This window comes from Camellia sinensis, chromosome 6 (genome assembly GCF_055761805.1).
Source record: "Camellia sinensis isolate YWXY chromosome 6, ASM5576180v1, whole genome shotgun sequence".
In the NCBI taxonomy this organism is placed as follows: Eukaryota; Viridiplantae; Streptophyta; class Magnoliopsida; order Ericales; family Theaceae; genus Camellia; species Camellia sinensis.
Window position 1 is genome coordinate 129,449,610 of NC_138966.1, and position 21,518 is coordinate 129,471,127.

Sequence of the window (21,518 nt, forward strand, 5' to 3'; positions counted from 1 at the left end):
CAATTTTTCCAATGGTAAGTACCTGGTTTCCGCGCCCAGCAATGTCTTGCTGACATAGAAGATAGGCAGATGGTGGATTCTTTCCGCTCGGACCAACACTGCGCTGATTGCGTGCTGCAAAACTGTTAGGTACAAAAATAGTTCTTCTCCAGGTATTGGGGTCGCTAGCAGTGGTAGAGAAGACATGTATTCTTTCAAACTTTCAAGGGTAGGGTCGCATTCTTCATCCCACTCAAACTTGGCCTTTAATGCTTGAAAAAATGGTCGACATCTGTCTAACGACCGACTTATGAACCGGTTTTGCGCGGCTGCCATTCCGGTGAGATGTTGTACTTCTTTAACAGAGTTGGGTCTCTCTAGTTCCTAAATTGCTTTGATTTGAGAGGGGTCTACTTCTATACCTCGGTTGGTCACCAGGAAGCCTAGGAACTTGCTAGATCCTACGCCGAACGCACACTTGGATGCATTAAGGCGTAGTTTGTGCTTCTTTAGGATCTGAAACATCTCACCTAGGTCTCTGAGGTGGTCATTCTTAGTCTTGCTCTTGACCACCATGTCGTCAATGTAGGCCTCCATTGTTCTGCCTAACAATGGTTCGAACATCTTGGTGACCTTCCGTTGGAATGTTGCCCCTGCGTTCTTAAGGCCAAAGGGCATGACCTTGTAACAATATAGTCCTCTTGGCGTCGTAAAAGATGTATGGTATGTTTGGTTTGCATTTTGGAGATGAGTTTTAGAAAAAAAATTCTAAAAAATTGTTTGGTTTGAGTTTTTCTCAAAAAATTTCCAAAATCACTTTCTCTCTCTTACACATCAATCAATCACTTTTTCTCTCTCCTCTCTCATTCTCAATCACTTTTTCTCTCACACACATCTACTCAAATTCTCCCAAAATATCAAATCATCCCAAACTCCCAAAAAAATAAGTCTCCCAAAATATACAACCAAACAAACCAAAAAAATTTCTAAACTCTCTCCCCAAGTTTTTTTTTCAAAAACAACTCTCCCAAAAACAAACCAAACAAGCCTGTAACCTCCTGGTCTGGCTCATATATGGCGATCTGATGGTACCCTCTGTACGCATCAAGAAAGCTAAGACGGTTGTGTCCTGCCATCAGATCTATCAGTTGGTCTATCCGTGGTAGAGAGAAGCTATCCTTTGGGCATGCCTTGTTGACTGTTTTGTAGTCCACACAGACACGCCATTTTCCATTCTTTTTAGGTACCATTACTGTATTAGAGATCCATCTAGGGTAGTGCACCTCTCTGATAGCTCTTGCTTCTAGCAGGTTTTCTACTTCTTCCGTCACTATTTCGGCATGGTGGAGTGCCGATCTGCGAGTGCGCTGTATGATTGGTCTGGCAGTTGGATGGACATTCAGTTGGTGACAGATGAAGCTTGGGTCAATGCCAGGGATGTCATACGGCGTCCAGACAAACACTTCGATATTGGAGGTCAAGAATTCCATGATCTCAATTCTCTCAGTGTTGGACATAGATGAGCTAAGTAAAAAAAACTTATCCGGGTTCTTTTCATCTATGCTTTCCTGTACCAAGTCTTCCACTGGCCTTTGTTCAGCGGCTTTGCCAACATCTACAAACAATTCATTACTCTCGGGCTTTTCCACCATCTGAACAAACCCCCTGGCAGCTCGGCTGCCATTTACCATGACGAAGCATTGCTTGGACATAATTTGATCTCCGTAGACCTCTTCAATTATTCCAGCTTCGTTGGGGAACCGCATTACTTGATGGTAGGTTGACGCTACCGATCGCATGGCGTGCAGCCATGTTCTCCCCAAAATTATGTTGTAAGTGGAAGGGACTTTTAATACCCAGAATTCCACTTGTTTAGTCATGCTTCCTGCTCTGACTGGGAGGATTATCTTGCCGACTGGCCACTCTGGCATTGAGTTGAATCCGATCAAGGGAGATACGGCAGGTGCCAAGTCTTTGTCTTCCAGTTTCAATTGTTTGAAAGTTTCGTAGTACATTATCTCACATGAGCTCCCTTGATCGATCAAATTCGCTTGACGTCGTAATCCTTGACGCGGAGAGTGACGACCAGTGCATCATTGTGAGGGCAATATATCCTTGCCAAGTCTCTGTTTGAAAAAGACATAACGTTTGTGGCCTCTGTTTTTCCCTTTTAATGGTGGGCTGTGCACTCAATACCTCCCTTAAGTGCTCATCCTTCTTTATCATGCCCTTGAGCTCACATTCTCACTCAGGCTCAAATACCCCATGTATTACGTTTATTACGCCTTGAGGTGGGGCGTCAATCGGTGTTCCGTCTAGGTGATCGTGGTTTTGGGGGGCTGGCTGCGTCCCTCCCTCTATGTACCGGTCCAGGTGACTAGCGGCCACTAATTCCCCCAGATGCTGTCTCAACGGCGTGCAGTTTTTAGTGCGGTGCCCCTTTTCTTTATGGAAGGTGCACCGAGATCTTTCGTCGTAGTCCTTCTGTGCCTCTCCCAATTTAGCTAGCCATTTAGTGAAAGGTTCATCGCGTATCTTGCTGAGAATTCGGTAGATTGGTTTCTTGAATACCGTGGTAATGGCAGTGCGGACTCTCAACCATTTTTTATCTCGGTCATCTTCGTTGTTCGTCTGCCTCGTCCATTCTTGCTTGAGCGTTCTACCGTGTTGATTTTTGCCGTAGTCTTCTTATCTGGTGTTGCTGTTGCACCAGATTTTGCCTTGGCACGGGCGCCATCCTCCTCCACCCGAATATGTTGGTGCACTCTCTCCATCAAGGCTTCCATCGTGAGGGGTGGAGTCATTGTAATTGAATCTCTCAATCTGTTTCTGACTAGAAGTCCTCTTTTGTATTGTGCGATGGCGAGATTGGTGGGGCATTCCCCTATCTGGTTGAATGTCTCCCTGTAGTGACTGTTGTAGGATCTCAATGTTTCCTTGTCGCCCATATCAATAGAGAGTAGCTGATCAATCTCCACTGGCGTCTTGGTGTTCGTTCTGAACCTTGTTACAAACGCCTCCGCTAATTGCGCCCAGGAGGCTATGCTACCTTCTGGTAGCCTTTCGAACCAGGTTAAACCTAGGTCGTCAAGGCTGGATGGGAATAGGATGCACATCAAAGCTTCGTTCCGCCGGTATACTGCCATGACCTGGCAAAAGTGGCTTAAGTGCATGTAAGGGTTTGTTTTCCTTTCGTACGTGGTAAATTTAGGCTGGATGAAGCCTGAGGGTAATGGTGCGTTCTCAATCGCCAGAACGAACGGCGAGCTATGTAGTCTTGCCAATGCTTTATCTGTTGGTTCATAGGCAAGATGCGGTATTGGCATTCTAACCTCGACGCTTCTATGCGTCCGAGGAGCCAACCACTGAAGGGCTGAAACTCTGTGTGGGTCGCGTGCCCTGGCATCCTCCTTTCGTCGTGCCCTTTCTTCAAGCACAGTCCGTAAGTCGGACAATCTAGGCAACTCCGTTTGTCTGGACGATATCTGGTGCATATGTGAGGGCTGATAGGTACTTCCCTCAGTGTATGACCTCAATGATTTCATTCTCTCAGACCTGGAGTAACGAGTTCTGGAAGTTCTTGATTGAGTGTCGCTTGTCCTGAGGCTCCTACTCTCTGCTTGCGATGGCGTGGTATGTCTACCACGATTTTCTGAGTGGCGAGGAGGCGTATTGCCTTTGGGCCCCTCTCCTGTTGGCACTCCTTTTCCCTTGATCTGGCGCTTCATGACCTCCATGTCCGCCGCTATCTTCTTTATTAGTTCATCTTGCTCTTTTACGCGATCCTCCAGAGCTTGAGGGTCGATTCTTCGCCTTTACCTTTCAGGACTTTGTGAGCGAGAGCGACGGGAGCTGTTGTTCCGCCTTCTCCTTGCATCCCTCCGGGGATTCTGTCGCTGGGGCTCTAAGTTCGCCATGGGAGGGATAGAGGGCAATCCTTCGTGCCTCCTGCCCCCCTCTGGGATTTGTCTGTCGATGGCGGATTGCGGCAAATCTTCGTTGAGCGCCATTCAACTAGCGAGGGAAACTTGATCAAGATTTGTTCTTTCTCTGATATTCCCACAGACGGCGCCAATTGTACGGGAAAGAAATAAACCTTCTCGTATAATCCTGTTGATCAAGTCTGCGCTCCTCCGACGTCGCTTTACTCCCTGAAAACACAAACGTGAGCTAGCCGGCGAGTGTGTGCCGGATACCTCTCTGATGTCTAAGTCAGCAAAATAGACAAATAGACAAAAGCTCTGTGTATTCGAGAATCAAAGTTGTGTTACCTCTCCATAGGTGATCTTATGAGCTTTTATAGGTTCCGTGTGGCACAATCCTAGTAGGACTCTTACTCCTCCATGTAGAGTCCTCATAGGAATCACATTCTTGAAAGATAATGCTTATCCCTCAACACCCCCCTTACTGCTTAAACCAAGTGAGATGGTTTTACCACAGTTGGATGTCAATACGACCGAGATAACATGGCCACGCTAAAGCCGCTGACTAGACCGAGCTCCAACTAGCTTAGTTCTTCCTTTCACTGCTCATGTACCTCGGCTGACATTCCAAATGGGTTGTCTGAAACCGTGCTATCCACAATGAGCTTGGACCGAGCTAACCAATAGCAAGGTTCTGAGGAAAGCTCAACATACTTCAGCCCTAACATAGTATGACTGAGCTAACTGTTACCGCGCCAACCGTGGTGACCGAGCTAACCACCAAGCTCCTTCAGACTGGACTAACTACAAGGCTCTTTTACTCAACCCTTCTCACCATGGCCCACAGAATGGCCCATTACCTAGTTCGGCTCAATTTATATATAAATTACCCTCTCCTCAAAACCTGTTTCTTAATCTCAATCACTCTATTACTCATTCTAACCATAATCGCACTCAGCGCTGTGAGTGAAAATCCAATCTCGAGGTTCTCGGAGGAGAAGAAGGACAAAGCGGTGCCGTTTTGGGGGGAATTATTGAGTGCGTTAAAGGAGTTTCCGAGGTCCATGTGGTTCCTATTGTTGGTGATGAGCTTGAACTCGACTGCATGGTTTGGGTTCAAGATGTATGACACTGATTGGGTGGGTGGGGAGGGAGGTGTACGGTGGGGTGGTAGGGGGGAAGTTGTATAGTAGTGGAGTGAGCGCAAGGTCGTTGGGGCTGATGCTGATGGCGGCAGTGGCGGGGGTGACGGTGGTGGCGGTGATGCTAGTGGTGCGCGGAGCCTAGGACGGGAACAGGGTGTAGGGTTGTGCTAACCTTTTGATGGCGGTTTGCTTGGCGATGACGGTGTGTATCACTAAAGTTGCAGAGACGACTCGGCAGCACACGGTGGCGAGTGGTGGTGCGATTACCCCCGCAGCTGGTCTCAAGGCGGCAACTCTCTCTGTCTTCGCGGTGATGGGGATTGCTCAAGCGGTATGTTTTATTGTTTCATATATATTTACACAACAATGGTAGGTATCATGAAATTTTTTCATGAAAGTTTTGTGACTCTTGGATTACAGTTGGAATGAAGCACCACATACTAATCAAGATAATCCAAATATCATAAATCTTTCAGGTTGATTTTCATGAAAATTTTTGTATGATCCCTAACTTTTCTCATATTTACATGAATCGCTGAAAGTGATTTCAAAAAGCAATTTAACATCACAGTTCGGCTCATTTGGAACAGTTAATCATATATATATATATTTATTTTTTTGGTCATTTTTCATCATGCAACAGTTAATCACTATGGTTAAGACATTACAATCATGTCATATAAATAAACAGAGGGTCTCCAAATTTTATAAATTTAAATTAAAAAATATTATTTGTACTCCATTTATTTATGAACACACTTCAAATTTTATATTCTAATATACGTCAGACATTGTCTCATTTGTAATTTTAAAAACTAAAAACAAATTTCAAAGAGTAATTACAAAAGTGCAGCAGAGTAACAATCATTTAAATATCACATATTCATATATTTGCTAATAGATGAGTTCACACTGGATATATGAATCCTGTCTCTTAATAAAAATGTTTTGGACACATTTTAGTGTTTTGTGGGAGGGAGGAAATAGAAAGACTTTTTGAATAATTATTGATGATAAAAAATAAATAAATTATAGGGTACTTTAATTTATCCTGTACACAAACAAAAGATTGAAGATAGATTATCAAGATTGAAGATAGATTATCACTTTCACTATGTCCCTGTTGAAAATAGTGGAATAGTCGTTACACATTTGTACTGGGCACTATATATATGTGCAAAATTTATTTAATTTTCTAGTGATTTGAAGTTACAATACTTTATTTTCCTATGATTTAAATATAGATAGAAAGTCCTATGTGATTTTGAACTAAAATGCATCTTTTAATACCGTTAATTATATATGTGAAATGACCATAATACTCTCAAAAACCGTATACATGTTTTGTTATTTTCTTTCTATTTCCATATCTCATACCCATAATTTATAATGTTTATATTAATTCAATTAAATCATAATTAATTATAAATTCTTAATTATTTATTGTAATTCTTTGTTTCAATTTTTATTTAATTATATTTTCAATCAACTCTTAATTATCTTTTATATTTTAGATCAATCCTTAATTATTTTAATTAACATATTAATATAATTTTAGATTTGGAAGAAATGAGGGTAAACTTGTCTTTTTGTTGTGTTAATTTCACTTAATTTTTTCAGAAAATTAAACCCACTCTCAAAAGTGGTTTGTGTGATGTAGTTTAAATGGAAGAAGTAACAATAACACTTTAGTCTAAAACAACATAAGAATTTTTTGACTATATTTAAATCATAGGGAGTAAAATCCTACAGTTTCAAATCATGAGGGAGTAAAATTAATTTAACCTCTATAATAAACAATTTTGCAACCGAAAAATAATTAAAATTTTTATGCTTTTGGGCAAGGAAAAGAGCATTTTTAGCACATAGTGTGGTAGCTCCTATCATTTCCAAATAAGGGTGAAATTTCATATTTTCCACTAAAAGTTGAGCTCGTCTTTTGGATGGCTTAGCATCCAAGGGTGTACAAATGACTATCTCAAACATGGTCTTTTGGAGTCCCGCTGCCGACAGTCCTTTGCTGATGGGCGATATTGCGTAACGCTTTCCCTGGCCCTGGAATGGGATAGCCTCCCCTCCTCCTAAATTTTTTTTTTTTTTTTTTTTGAATAAAAAAAAAACATGGTCTTTTGGAGTCATACGGAACTGCACAATAATTCATTCCATTTGCTAAATGTAGAATGGATGGATTTTATGGACTATATGAGTAACAGTCTCTTCTTTCAAAATGAACTTAACCTCAGTATATTCTCTCTCTAAAATGAGAGCTCTGGCCTGATGGCCTCCCTTCTAGTTCCTCCAGATTTTCTTTCCTTTTGTCGTCTCTATCTTGAATCTCTCATTTACTCCCTCTGTCTCTCTTTTGTTTTCCTTTTTCCATAACCTGTTTAATTTTTCTCTAGTCGTTTCCATGGCCTCTCATACCCAGCTGCCCTCTCCCTACTTCTTTCCTTCTGAATCGATTGGTCTAGTTTTGGAGGAAGGAAGTGGGGAGAGTGAAGACCTCTCAAATCTGTGCCTTATAGGGAAGATTTTGGCCCCCAAAACCCTAAACAAATGAGCAGTGGTCACTATTCTTTGAGCAGCTTGGCGAATCCGTAGGGACCTCACTATATCTCCTTGGAATGATAATATTTTCTTGTTTCAATTTAGTGAGGTGAAGGACAAACATCGAATTCTGCGCGACAGTCCTTGGTCGGTGATGGGATGGCTTCTCGTCCTACAACCTCTTTCACCGGGGCATTCAGCAGAAGAACTTGACTTCAAATGGTGTCAAATTTGGGTGCAAGTCCATGGCCTCCCCATTCAGAAGCTCACTAAACAGAATGGCGAAATTCTAGGGAATCGAATAGGGAGGTTGGTCCGAGTTGAAGCTCACACGGATGGTTTGTTACTGTACAGAAGTTTCTTAAGTATTAGAGTGGAGATTGATACTCAACAACCACTACCCAGGGGCATTTGGTTGCAACGGGGACAGGGGCTCATAGATTCCTAGCTCTCTTTCAAATATGAAAAGCTTACGAACTTCTGTTATGACTGTGGCAGATTGGGTCATGAGAGCCACACCTACAAATTCGTCTCCAAGGAACAAGGAGTCTCCTCCGGTTATGGCCCAGACCTCAGAACAGGCATTGCAGGAAGCACTGGTTTACCTGTAGAATATTATCGACGTGGTGGACTCATGCCCATTCCCTCTGCGCTAGACAACGGACAACTACACTCCAACACTCCATGTACAGATGGCCTAGTGCATAACTCTAAGGAGACTTTGGGCCAAAACACCTACTCTGACTCTTCAGATCATCCTCACGAAAGTGGGCCAAACTGTGATTTGGGCCTCAGCCTTACCACAGTCTTAAATAATTGGGAGAATGTGGGCTTACCCATGGAGCCCAATTACTACGTTACTGAGCCTCCAGACAGTCCAGGCCATTCTGGGGCCTCAAAAGGGATGGACACCCAACTTTTATGCTGTGTTTGGTTGGGGGATTTGGGAAGAGATTTGGAAAGGGAAATAGAAAAGGTATGTGAAATGTGAATAAATCATGCCTATATTTCACATAGTTTCACGCATCTTTTCCCTTTCTCTTTCCAAATCTCTCCCCAAATTCCCCAACCAAGCACAGCATTAATAGATCAAGAGATGGAAATTTGGTCTCTGAACCCAGCCCATGTTTTGGAGGGGGGTCTTTCTCAGGCACTGCAGCATCTGTCTCTCAAGAGGAAAGTATTAGGGGATTCTGACCTTGATCTCCATCGAACCAAACTACAGAAAGTAGGAACTTCTCTCCCTTTACTGGAGGCCCCTATTGGCAATTCAAAGGTAACAAGCACATCCACTTGTGATCTCTACATTGGTGCCCGCAAGAAGATAACCAAGAGAGGCCGACCTAAAGGCAAGCAGCATGCTATTTCGACAAGCCAAAATCTGGTGGATATTGTTGTCCAAGCTGTTACCTGTGAGACTACCACCCACATTGGGTGCCCAGGTACTCATTTTCTACCTAATCATTTTGATGATGATTGTCTATCCCAAGTCCCCAGTACTCTCCCTAAGATGGAAACTGAACTCACTAAACGGGCTGTGGTGACGAGCCCTAAAGCGCCACAAGATCAATGTTGATTGTCAGCTGGAATTGTCAGGGGTTGGGGCGACCCCTGACAATCCAAATCCTCCGAGGGTTATGTCAAACCCATCGTCCTGCAATAGTTTTTCTTATGGAAACCAAGAATAAGCAATCCTGCCTTGAAAGGCTTCGGAGACGCCTCCATTTTACTCACTCTACCTATGTGAATCCGATGGTTTGTCAGGTGGTTTAGCGTTGTGGTGGACTGATGAAGTTGATCTTCAAGTTCAAGAAAAGTCACAAAATATGTTCAGATGTGTTGTTGCGACAAATGGTACCATAGACTGGTTAGTCACATTTGTGTACGCTCCTCCTCGATGGGCTGAAAGAAAATTGTTTTGGAATTCCCTCCAGACAAAGGCTGCTGTTAATGTTTATCCTTGACTCTGCATGGGGGACTTCAATGAGATAGGGTGGTCCTGGGAGAAACAAGGCTCTAGAGGAGGCAATAGCGCCAGGATGCATTATTTTCAAACTTTCATGGCAGCATGTGAGTTGATGGACCTCGAATTTAAAGGGCCCCCATATACGTGGACCAATAATCAAGGTGGGGATGCCAATGTTTGTGAATGATTAGACAAAGCTATGGCTACTGTGGAATGGAGGCAACTGTTTCCATTTGCCCAGGTCTACCATGAAGTTCTTATAGGTTCGGACCATTGCACTTTGTTACTACATTGTCAACTCCCCCCTAAAAAAATGCCGCGCCTTTTTAAATTTGAGTCTATATGGACGACCCACAGTGTGTGCTGAGGTTATTCGGTCATCTTGGGCTGCCGGTGTTGAAGGGCCTTCTATGCTTCGGCTGTCCCAGAAGCTTCATAAATGTAGCCTTAAGTTGTCATCCTGGAGCAAAACCAGGTTTGGGGATAATCGACTTAAGATCAAGGAATTGAAGGTAGAAATCTAGGCTATTCAAGCTTGCCCCTATTTGGATGCCAGAAATGCAAAAATTAAAGAGCTACAATAAGGGCTGGAAGAGGCTTTAAACCGTGAAGAGATTTACCAACACTAGCGATCAAGGGTTAATTGGCTCAAGTATGGCGATAAGAACTCTGCTTTTTTCCATGCTATAGTGACCCAAAGAAGACAAAGAAACCAATTAGTCAGACTCAAAACTGATGGGGGGATTTTATTACAAGCCGAGGGTGAGATCAATGAGCATTTCTTGACCTATTTCCAGAGCCTTTTTTAGGCAGCTGACGCTCGTAACTTCTCTAAACCTCTTTCTCCGGTCTCGAGGGAAATTTCTGAGGAGATGAACACAACACTTATTCGACCTATAACAGAGGCCGAGATTAAAACAGTTGTCTTTCAACTGGGCCCTCTTAAGGCACCAAGGCCAGATGGTTTCCAAGGTATTTTTTACCAAACTCATTGGGAGATTGTAGGCCCGAAGGTGTGTTCGGCAATTCAAAGTTTTTCAGTGGGAATCCTTTGCCAGAATATTGGAATCATACGAATTTGGTGTTGATCCCAAAAAAAAGTGGCTCTAGAGAAACTCACACAATACCGCCCCATCCACCTCTGTAATTTTAAGCTGAAGATAATCACCAAAATTTTGGCAACAAGGCTCAAGTCTTTCCTTCGCTACATAGTCTCTCCAAATCAGGCAGCATTCATCCCAGGTCAGCTAATACAAGATTGTATCTTAGTGGCACATGAGAAATTTCACTACTTGAAACAAAAAAAAAAAGAAGAGGGGAACCCAAGTTGACCTTGCGCTGAAATTAGATTTCAATAAGGCATATGATCACATTCAGTGGGATTTTCTTCAGGCAGTTATGGAGAAATTGGGATTTCACGATACATGGGTGCGCTGGGTTATGCAGTGTGTTTCATCAGTTTCTTTTACCATTTGTGTTAATGGTGAGAATAGAGCTTCCTTCAATCCTTCATGTGGGCTCAAACAGGGGGACCCTCTGCCACCATATTTATTTCTTTTGGTGGCAGAGGTTTTGTCTAGATTGATTGATAACAACATTGGGACCCAAGAGCTCTTAGGCATACGGATGAAACGCACATGCCCCATTTTGTCCCACTTGTTTTTCGCAGATGATGTCTTACTTTTCCTAAAGGCCAGTAATTCGGAGTGCTTGAAAATGATGCGAATTCTCCAGGTATATAGCCATGCTTTGGGGCAAGTGATAAACTTGGACAAATCTGAGGTCTTTTTCTCGGCAAATGCTTCTGATGAGTTTAAAGGGCAGATTTGTGGGGACTTGGCAATTCCACCAACCAAACATAATGTGAAATATTTGGGACTTTCATCTTCGTGGGGTCGATCAAAGTCCGAGGTCTATGGTTTTTTGGTGGACAGAATGGTGGCTAAGATGCAAGGGTGGAAAAGCAAGCTCCTGTCTTACGCGGGAAGAGAGGTTCTGATCAAGGCTATGGTACAGGCCATTCCATCATATGCAATGGCTTGCTTCACCTTCGCAAAAGCTTTCTGCAATAAACTTAACATAGCCATCGGTAACTTTTGATGGAAAGAAAACCCGATGAATAAGGGCATTCCTTGGTCGACATGGGAAACCATGTGCTCTTCAAAGCTCCATGGGGGCATGGGCTTCAGAGATTTTTCAACTTTCAATCAGGCCATGCTTGCCAAGGAAGGCTAGCGGTGCATCACAAACCCTCACTCCTATTGGGCACTTTTATTAAAGGGGCTGTACTTTCCACACTCAAATTTCATGCAGGCCTCTTGTAGAGCCAAAGGTTCGTGGGCTTGGCACAGTTTAGTTCATGGGCGAGAGCTTCTTAAGAAGGGTATTTGGTGGCAAGTTGGAAAGACAGATGGATACCCAATACCAGAAGTTGTCAGATCTCATCGGTGCCTCCTCCAAACTGTTCTGTGTCATATGTCTCAGATGTCATTGACCCAATTCACAAACGGTGGCGGTCGGATATTCTTCACAATTTAGTGCCGTGGGCCGATTACCTAGCCATTCAGTCTATTCCTATCTCTTTTGAGGATAGAGAGGATGTGTTGGTTTGGCATCCTTCCAAATCTGGAGAGTACACAGTGAAGTCGGGTTATTAGGCTGTTAAAACTTCTATCTATGAGGGATCCCAACCTTATCCCTCTAGCTCGTACCAAATCCCAAAAGATTTCTGGAAGCCCATTTGGAAAGTTGAAGTCCCTCCGAAAATCAAATACTTTTGGTGGCGAGCGTGCAAGAATACCTTGGCTACTAAACTGAATTTACAGAAACGCCGTTGCTCCCCGTCTAGTGTTTGTCCCATCTGCTTGAAGGATGATGAATTGACAGAACATGTATTGTTCAACTGTCCGTGGACTCAAGCAGTGTGGTTTGGCAGTATGCTGAATCTTCGCATAGATAAAGGGATGGTGACTAATGTTGTGCAATGGACAATGGATTAGATTGCGGCTGAGCAAGAAGATAGAGCAGCAAGCAAGCAGTTGAGCCATGTTTTTTTCATTTGATGGTACATTTGGAAAGCACGAAATGACTTCATTTTTAATCATATCCCAGTCAACCCATCTGAGATGCTCTCCAAAATAACATGGGCCTGGTTCGAGAGGCATGATCAGTGCAGTGTTTCCACTTCCAGCAATGTTTCCCGTACACCAGAGAGCCATACGGACCAGAGTTGGCAACTGCCTTGGATTTGGGAACTCAAATTAAATTGTGATGCTAGCTTCAGATCAACAGGGGAAAAAGCTTCTGCTGCTGTACTCATCCGAAACTCCGAGGGGCAACTAGTGGATGGCATTGCTACTTTGTTCCGATCTTCATCAGCCTTTGCAGCAGAAGCTCAGGTTATGGGGCTGGCAGCTCAACTGGCTATTGCTCGTCAACTAGAATATGCTACCATAGAGAGTGACAACCAAGAGGTGATCAAACTGGGAGTCTTAGAGAAGGTTCCTCCCTGGGAAGTTCTAACCATTCTTCTTGACATCTGTCATCTTGTAAAATGTTTTAAAAACCGGACCGGTGATCGAACCGGAAAAGTGATCTGGTGAACGGGTCACTGAATTGAACCGTGACGTAATAAATATATTAAATTTATATTTAAATAAAAATATAAGTAATAAAATTAAAAATTAAAAAAAATAACATATTAAATTATCTTAAATATTTCTCCTAATATTTTTTTTACTAAAAAATATAATAATATATTTTAAAATATTAATAATTTTAATTATGGAAGAGAAAATCAAATATTCAATATTCCCTCCATATGATTTTAATTCAAATAATTTAATTGAAAAAAGAATTAAAATTTTGGAAGGATATCAAAATTTCAATTCTCCTTCCAATAAATTTGATTGAATCCCACATGGATTTTTTGAGTTTTTTTGGAAGATTTTTTTCCTTATAAATAGGTAGAGACTCTCACAATAATTTCAACCTCTTAATGGGATTCCTCACAAGAGGAGACCCTTGAAAAAGAATTTTCAATTAAAGTTTTCTTTTATATATATAATATAATATATATATATATATATAAAATAAGAAAGAAAGAAAAAAAAAGAAAGAAAAATTAAAAAAAATAGAAAATATCTAAAACAGTTCAAAATTTTCCATCTAAATGACCTAGTGAACCGGCGCCGGGTTGACCGGTTCGGCGGTTCGACCGCCGGTTTTTCCTGTTCTCTTTAAATACACCAGCTTTTAGCTTCGACCGGTTTATTGGGTATATCCGAACCAAAACCCCGATCGGTCGACGGTTCAACCGGCCGGTCCGATCCGGTTTTTAAAACCATGCTTGTAAGTCAGGGCAACCTTCAGCTTTGATGGACTCACAAAACCAACAATGGGGCTGCCCATTGGGTAGCTCAAGCATGTGTTCATAATGACCTCCCCGTAAGTTGGGTCTCCAATCCTCCTTTGGCTCTCTCTGTTATTGTAAGGAATGATGCCCTTCATGGGTACCTGTAAGGTTTTTTGTGTAACTCTTTCCGTTCAAAAAAAAAAAAAGAAACAAATCCTCTTCTTTCAAAAGCAAATCACTCAAAGATCGTCCAAAATAATATCACAACCCTAAATAGCACATCTATATATGAAACCATATGTAATTTTATTTGCTTTAATATTATTAACTGAATTACAACTTGTATTTGTTATATAATACTTATGACAAAAATATCAACAACAACATGAAAACATCATGTTAGTGGAGTTGGGATGAAAATAACTAAAATTTACTTGATCTTGTCATTTCATAATTTTTTAAAGTTATTTTCATTTAATTTCAAAATAAAATTTTAAATAATCATTTAAAATCATGCATAACACGAGTTTTATGACCGTACTTTTTAAAAGGTATAATGAGAATGGCGGGGTGTGATTGATCAGACTCTAATTTATAAAATAAAAATATTTTTTATCTAAATAAAATAATTACTTTGTGGTTGTGCAGATAACTCACATCATTCCCATTTCATTGGCATCCATTTTTTGTAGCAGCTTTGGTGGAGGACAAGGTGAAGTTTTTGAACCCTTTTCGACCTTCTTCTTCTTCATTTTTCAGTCCATATTTTTTTTGTTTTTTTTGGAATGTCATAGATTTCTTCTAAGACATTTGTAATGTTTCAATCCCTATAGGTCTTTCTCTGGGAGTTTTGAATATTGCTGGGGGTCCTACCACAGGTAAGATTTTTATTAGTATCATATTGTTTAAAGGAGGAGGATCCCTCAAGTCCAATTAGTGGTCTCTGTTTGGGTCCATAAGGCTCATCATGAATCCTGTTTTAATAATTTGAATCGTTCATTTTGTTAAATACTTTGTGTATTTTATTCATACAAAAAATTAAGTCGATCTGATAACTATAACTTATTCAATTTATTGCATCTTTAACCAAAAAAAACTTATATTTTTAAAAATAAACCATACATTTTTACAAACCCCCAATTATATTCTCCTCCTTGTTTCAAACCCCCAATTGTACCTTGGTAATATGTAATGTTTTTTCAAAATAACATACATATGTAAGATAATGGGTGCGTGTGGCATCACTATTTGTCTTACATCTTACTTATTATGTAAAAATCATCTGTGTATTTAGATTTACTCTTTATATATACATTTGCTTCTTAAACTCGTGACATAAAATTAAACTTAAGATAATGCTTGATTCACTAAAGTCTAAAATGAAAGTGGAATGAAATGTTCATTTCATTAATATATTCATTGTCACGTTCAGTTTACTAAAAAATAATAAAAAATACATTACAAGTAAAGTTATTATTCATTAAGAAACACATATTTTTACTTGAGCATAGCATAGCCACCCAAATGTTTTTGGGAGAGTGATCGATAAATCCTATATGTTGGAATTATGTTTCAGTTAGTTTCATAATTTTTGTATTTTTTATTTTTTATAATCCATTGTTTTTTTGGATGTGTAATAACTTGTTTGTCATTATAATCTCCTTAATTGTTACTATTTGTTGGAGTGTTACGTTTGGAAAAAGTACACTAAGAAATTTTTTAGTGTGTTACATTAGATTGTTACGTTTGGGAAAAGTATACTAAGGAGTTTTTTTGTGTGTTATATTGGAGTGTTACGTTTGGAAAAATATACTAAGAAATTTTTTTTATATATTTTTTAGTGTTATGTTTAAAAAAAGTATATTAAGAAATTTTTTTGTGTGTTATAATAAAATGTTACATTTTTGGAGTGTTATGTTTAGGTGTTATATTGGAGTGATAGAAACGTGATCCAAAACTTAGATCAAACTTTCCTAAGATGGCGTCCCCCGAGGAAGAGTAGAAACGTTCACCAAATCATCTGAAATTAAGATTTCACGGTAAAGTTGTCAAAACAAACAAGATCTATCAGTGTATTAGAAAATCCATAAGACTGATTGAAGTAACTGATTGCCACATGAAACTTTCTAATAATTTTTTCAATTTTTTTTATTAATTTGCATAAGATTTAAAAATAAATCAAACAACGTTATATTACCTCATAAAAGGACATTTGATTATGATTTAACTTCATGTAACCACATGGGAGTTAGGTTCCTTCCTCCTGCTATGCCCTCTGTGCGCTTTTGTTCTGAGTTTTTTTTTTTTTTTTTTTTTATAATTCAAATTATTGTTGAGCATATTATTTATGAAATTATAATTATTTAATTTTTTACTGTTTTTTTATTAATGATATATTTAATAAATTTTATAATATAAATGAATCGTATTATTAAAATAGCTAATAAAAAAAAAACTTGTAAATTACCAAGAGTAATACTAGGGATATCAAATTTTCTACTACGTAAATGATCAAATGTCTCACATGAGTATGGGGTTTACAATTTTATAAATTTCACATCCATATAAGATATTTAATAATTTATTTAATAAAAAAATTAAGATCTATAACATTTTACATTGCCTCACAGCGCGGCTGCAGCATCCTCTGTCCACATTTTTACATGGGTTTTCAAAACTGCTAGGGGCACATGTTAGAGAGTGCATATAGAAAAGACCACTTACATCATAGTAGGACTGAGAAAAAAAATTTAAAAAATATATAAGATGTAATTAATTTTGTTATGGGGGTACAAAAAAAATGTCTTGGGGAGCAGGTGCAAAGGTGACTTGCAACCTTTCATGTTTATGTAATTTTTTATTTTTTATTTTTTTTTTTCTGTTTCACAATTTTAAAGAATAATATTAGGGATTATAAAAAAAATTTCATGAAATATATCATAAATTTTTTTTATCTTTTGATTAGTGTGTGATGTTTTATTGTATAACTAATTGAAAGTTAAAAAATATTTCATTATCATTGTCATGATATTGATATTTTTTTAACTTTATTCGTTTTAAAACAGTTGTAAACCACTTGAGTTGAGAGTATGTTGTAGTTATTGGAAAAGACCACACAGTTTTGTCTACAAGGCTCATCTCAAGTTTGACCAATGGTAGTTATTTCAAAAAATATATTTCTAAAAAAAAGGAGAATTACCTTCAAGCAAATATTACAAAGACATTAAAAAGTATAAAATTTTCATTATTAATGGCGGTGTTTGGCAATTTGGTTTTTTTTTTTTTTTTTTTTATTATTACAAGACAAATGTTTTACAAAATCAAAAAAAAAAAATCCAAACAAAATATCACATCAAACCCCATAATCATTTCACTTTTCCTCTCACAAACATCACATCTAACCATAAAAAAATCCAACTATCTTTCCAAACACAAAAAAAAAAAAATTCTCCAATAATATCCTACAACCAAAAAAACTTCCAAAAAAACTCACTTCCCAAACACCCACAATATTGATAAAAATTATCACTTATTTGTAATTTATTTTTAGAATTTTCCTATCTAAAAAAATATGGTTATCATTTTAAATATAGCTCACACTTTTTAATTTTAAATATATACTTTATACTTCATTTTTAGAGTAATTTTAAAGATAAAAATTTATGATAAATTATATTTTTTATTTGTAATTTGAACAATTTCTTATCCATAAACATCTTCCAAGGGAGGAAGATACATGTAACCAATCATCTTCTGATGTAAGCGCAACTTTGGCAGACTGCTATAATGTTAGTGTCCAATAATAGTATTCAATAATAAATATTTTTTGCGACTTTTAAAAAAATAATATTATGAAATTTGTATCAACTTTAATATAAAATTTAGGAAAATGTTTTTTTCTCCGAATTTGAGCCCCCGAATCCCTCCGAATCAGATAGAAGAGAAGAGAAAAAGAGAAGAGAGAGGAAGAGGAGGAAGAGAGGGGAAGAGATGGCAGCCCCTCCGCCCGCCGTCGCCTCCGCCCAATCGTCGCCCCGCCGTCGCCTTCTCGCAGCTCGTCGCAGCCCCGCCGTCGCCTCCGCCCCACCTCCGCCTCCAGCCCGATTTTGATGGCCCCTCCAGTCCAGTCCTTCTCTCCTTCTTCTTCCTCCTCTTCTTCTTCTTCTTCCTCATTTTTCCTCTTCCTTCCTTCTCTTCTTCTGAAAAAAAAAATAAAAAATAAAAAACGACGAAAACGACGTCGTTTTTGAATTCGAGGGGGATTCGAGGGGCTCAAATTCGAGCTACCAATCACTTCTCTAAAATTTAACTGATAATTGTGATGCGCAATCCATTGAAAATGAGATATAATACGTACCCTCTCACAATATACATGACATAATCAAAACATTTTTGTAATGATTCATTACATTTTCTTCTTACAAAAAATTCACAACACTTCCCATCAAAATAATTCATAATATTTATGACATCAGTCATAATAATATCATAATATTTATAGCATAACATTAATAATTTATAATTTTGAGTTTAAGTGTCTATCTCACTACTGACATCTCAGTCATCAGAGAATGAGATTATTTTTATAATGTAGGAGCAAAACTTTCCAAATTTGTTATAAAATTTTCTTTTTCACAACCTAGCATTGGAAGCAAAATGATATTTGCACCAATAAATAATATTGTCAAAATATATAGGAGTGAATCTCGTAGCGCGTCAAATTTTAACTTTGATATTAAGAAAAAACTATGGTATGTGCTTTTTTGAAGATTACATGTCATATATATCTTATAATTAAAGAAAAAAATAACATAATTTCATATTTGCTGAGTCATAATTAAAAAAAAAATTCATAACTAAACACAACATGAGACATAACTAAAGATCTCAAAAGTCATAATTAAAATAATGTCATAACTAAAAGTATACATAATACAATATTTTAAAAGTTTGTATATTAAAATTCCCGATAATGCTAAGGCCTCGAATTTTCAAAGCTCGAATGCCACAGCAATTTCTCTCTCTTCCTCTTATTTATTTATTTATTTGTTGGGTTGTACTTTTTTATTTATTTATTTCTTTGTTGAGCTGTGTTGGTCTGGTTGCTTTTTTTTTTTTTTGGAAGGTTGGACATCTTGCACCAACTCAGCCTAGGTTGGATTGGTTGGGTGATAAAATAAATTGATCAGTTAAGCTGTTGGTTAAAATTTGCTAATTTCATATAATTTTGTACGAGTCTCTGCTATATTTTTATTCCTAACTAATTAATCAATTTTATCATTCAACTAGTCTAACCCAACTCACTTATCTTATCAAACTACACAGGTTGAGTGGGTGCAAGATGTCTAATTTTTTGACGTACCCTTACACATAATCATCTTTCAAAAAAAAAAAAAACACAACAACAATAACAACCAAACCAATACAATCCAACAAATAATAATAATACTAATAATAAAAAGAATTCAAAGCATTCGATCTCAACCATTCGAGGCCCAAACATTTCCCTAAAAATCCCCTTGACAGTATCCCTGTGAAAATGATTATCGGAGTTGCTTTAACTCCACTCTTTCTGTAATCATTTCGGGAAAAAAATCAATTTTATGTTATATATATTTTTTATTTAAAAAATGAAGAAAAATGGTATATTTAAGCATTTTGAGATTTGTAATGGAAATCCTAGGTAGAGGCTAATCTTTAGGACTAAAACTAAATTGAAAAAAAAAAAGTCATATATTTTATGAATGCATTTATGCTGTGTTTGGATAAAACTTTAAAAGAAAATTTTTGGAGAAAAAGGAAAAATTAAAAAAATTAACTTTTATTTTATTCATTTTTCTTTCTTTTTCCTTTCCCTCCCTCAAAATACCTTCTCAAATCATTGATCCAAATACCACATTATATTCATGCTTTCCTTCTTTTCTATTTTTTATTTTTTCTATTTTTCTTTCCAACCAAAACAGGAAGCGTTATCCTCACTCTTTTTTTAATATTTATTTTATTTTATTTTTGATGATGTCAATGCTTGGTTATTTTGCTTTCAGTGGAATTTCTGGTCAAGTCCTCATAAAATAAATGTCATATTGGTTTTTAAAAATTTTCGACCACTTATTAACATTATTGCATGGATATGATATATATGACTTGTAGCTGAGGTAACTTGTTCAATGGGCACTAAACTAATCTTAGTAATTCAATGGTTGTGGATGAGTTGGTAAGGTAACAGTCTGCATGATCAAAGGTCTAAGGTCTCAAGTTCGAAACCTATACCAACCTCCTTATAGCCCTTGACTGAAATTGGGGGGCGAGGGGGTGAATTCCTTGATATCCTTCCCGAGTTGACTTGTAGGATCGGATCATAAATAGACCCAACCTTAGGGCTCTCAACAGGCCTGGTTCTGAGATTTCTGGGGCTCAAAACCGATAATTAATTGATAAATTTTTGGGGCTCTTAACATTTTTTTTTTCATTGAATAAAAAAAAAAAATTGAAGGTAAAGGACAAAAGATTTGTGTCAAAATCACAAAAAATACTTAGCATTACATTACAACAACTAATAAGTATCATTTGATTCTCGTTCTTCTTACATTTTTAGAAGCAAATAAATCAATTATACTTGCATAATCTAATTTTTTTACAAAATCATTTTCAATGGATAACAATGCTAATTATTTTAAATGGGCCTTTTAATTTTTTTAATGAGTCAATTTATTTTAAATTAGTTTGGTCTTCCTTAATTTTTTTTGGACTTAAAACATACCTAATATATTATACTAAACTATAATAGGAGGGGGCCCCTTTTTTGGGTCTATAGTTAATAAATAACAATGCTAATTTTTTTGAATGGGTCGATTTATTTTAAGTTAGTTTGGGTTTTTTTCAATTTTTTTTTGAATTTAAAACATACTTAATATATTACACTAAATTATAATAGAAATGAATCCCTTTTTTAGATCTATTTTGAGGACCCTAGGCCATGGCCTAATAGGCCTATGCGCAGGGCTGGCCCGGCTCCCTGTCAACAAAAGCTAATCTTAGCTACCTAATGCTGAAACAGTTGGTGGTTTCACTTACAAGCGGACCATGGGATCAGCTCTTCGGCGGCAGTAACTTGCCGGCATTTGTGGTCGGAGCTATCGTAGCGGCGGCGAACGGTGTGTTCCTGCTTGCCTTCTTCCCATCGCCACCGCGAACTGATCATGATCCATCATCATCCTCTGTTTTAAAGATAACTATTTCTACACATTCCCATTGAAATATTTTTCGATTAATTTTGAGTCGAAAAATGACTTACAAATAAAATTTCAATATATATAGAGTATAGGGTCATATTAATCTGCATAAAATTTTAGTACTTAAATTCTGTTTACAATTTAAACCCGTGCTTGTGTAACTTGCTCCTTATGTTAATTAAGTTATTGTAGATTTAATTATATCAATTTTGTGTTTTATTTTTTTTATATTATGTTAATTTAATCACAAAAAAAATTTATTAGAAAAAAAATATTTATTGATAAAAAAACATACATTTTATATGAAATTATATCAATAATTTAATTAATTTAATCAAATTGATTACATATATTATCCATCAGATTAGTGAT

General features: G+C 37.7%; 1 pseudogene; it reads left to right on the forward strand.

Moving 5' to 3' along the window:
• The window catches only part of LOC114281429 (sucrose transport protein-like), a 31,588-nt pseudogene extending 10,328 nt beyond the window's left edge, over window positions 1-21,260 (forward strand).
• The last annotated feature ends 258 nt before the right edge of the window (window positions 21,261-21,518 follow it).